The 1,982-nt window shown below is 39.7% G+C and overlaps 1 pseudogene; it reads right to left on the bottom strand.

Moving 5' to 3' along the window:
• Positions 1–1,113: 1,113 nt before the first annotated feature.
• On the bottom strand, positions 1,114–1,428 carry LOC127671409 (60S ribosomal protein L36-like; annotated as a pseudogene).
• Between the last annotated feature and the right edge of the window lie 554 nt (positions 1,429–1,982).

Genomic DNA, 1,982 nt, shown 5'->3' with positions numbered 1-1,982 from the left:
TCACAGGTGTAGTTCCTCTTTGCTACAGGGCAAAGCTTCCTGGATCAGTGCCTCAGCCTCTGGCCTTTTTACATTTTACAGAGCTCTGGAAAATAGCTCAAAGAAAGAACAGAAGGCTCAGGTCAGTGTAGGGTTGTTCAATCTCAAAGGCTTCTTACTAATACATTTATTTTCATTGTTAAGGAATGTTATTCTTTTCATTTGTGAGGCCCTATTACAGTATCTGAGAATGTGTTCTCACAAATCCCCAGCATGAAGCAATCATTATGAGCACAATTTCTTACCTCAGCCTTGAGACTGGATATTATTGTCCCTGAAATTTTAGGAACTGCAAGTGTAAAGAACATGTGTTTGGGGGTCATGATTTCATTATGTGAGATGAATATAATATATGTAATGTCACCCTGTTTGACTCTGTTAGACAAAATATTAACCAGCATAATCCCAGACCCCAATCATGTGCAGATTATTTTAATTTCTGAGATAAAATTCTACTCACTCTATCACTCTTGGTGTCTTCATCTCTCTTCTCTCTCTTTTCCTAGTTTTGAACACAGGCCTGAACTAGATGAGTCAGCACAACTTTGCATCTATGGTGTTCTAATTTTTTTCAGTTCTGCTGTGACACACATTTTTAAATAATGAGAAGCATTTTGCTCTGATTAAATGAAATACACAGAATTCGTAGTACAACTCAGTTGGTAAATTACTGGGTTAACAGACACTAAGTTTTGATATTTGTCCTCAGCACTGCATAAAACTTGCTGGTGCTGAATCTTTGCAATCTCAGTATCCAGATCCAGTGAAAAGTAGAGCAGAAATCCTGTATCATCTTATATAACTTATTATGTCACCCTGTGCTACAGGGTTTCCTGCGCAAAGAAGCAAATGAACATATGGCAAGTCAAATATTAATGTTTATAAACAAATTATCCTGCCCATTCAGGCAAGTGAATTTGCTTCTTTTAAAGGATAAAAACCTCCATGACAGTTGTCTAGACAGGTAAACTGCAGTGATAGGAAAGAAAATAACATGTGCACCTGCTGAAACTCTGCAGACTACCATTTTGTTCTTTTTTTCTTTTTTTGGAACTATCTTTTATGGGGGATGGTTCATAAATCTTCCTTGGCGACTGCCTTCCTCATGGCGGCCAGGATATTGCCAGCTCCTCCCGCTTTCTCGTGGCCCAGATGTGCGCGCCCACCCTCTTCTTGACGAACTAGAGTGCGCGCGTGTCTGTGGACACTGAGCGACTCCAGGGCGCGCTGCTCTTGGGGAGTGAAGCCCTGCACCTCCTGGATCGCATCCCTCACGAACTTGGTGCGCTTGGTGAGGTGCCCCAAGGCCGGCTGTGCCTTGGTTCCCTGATGTTCTTCTTCACCTTGTGGCTTTGTTGAGGCCATGGCCATGGGGTAGCGCAGGGCCATGGCTGCTGCTCTCCTACCACAGCCAGGACAGGAAGCCCAGTTTGTTATTTCAAGCTTATTCTCTAACCTACTTTCCTGGAAGTTGCTAGTTCCTTCTACTCGATTATACAGGCTCCATCCGTTTACCTGTATCATATATTGTGCACTTCATGGTTTGTGGAGGACTAGGTTTATTTCATTATTTTCTATAAATAATATAGCATAGACAACAATAGAAAAAATAAACAGGTTTTCTATTTATTAGTCTATTGCAAATAGACATTATACTTCTTTGTCTCTAATCTTGATACACATGTGTGTTTAATCCAGAGAACATTTTTATGAAGTGCAACAACATATTGCCTAAATAGGCTAATTGCTAAAACAACATCACAGTCACTGGTGGTCACCATATCACTTCTAAATCAATTTTGTTTCTAGGGCAATGAAGAGAAAACAATATTAAACTGTATTTCATTTAGGTTCATCTTAAACTTTGCACTAGATAAATATGACTGTCATTTAATTGGCTATACTTTACATTAATTTATATGTGTGGACATTATAGTTTGCAA

Source organism: Apodemus sylvaticus, chromosome 1 (assembly GCF_947179515.1).
Source record: "Apodemus sylvaticus chromosome 1, mApoSyl1.1, whole genome shotgun sequence".
NCBI classification, from domain to species: Eukaryota; Metazoa; Chordata; class Mammalia; order Rodentia; family Muridae; genus Apodemus; species Apodemus sylvaticus.
Note: the sequence above shows the minus strand (reverse complement) of the source record. Positions and strands in the feature narration are given on the sequence as shown.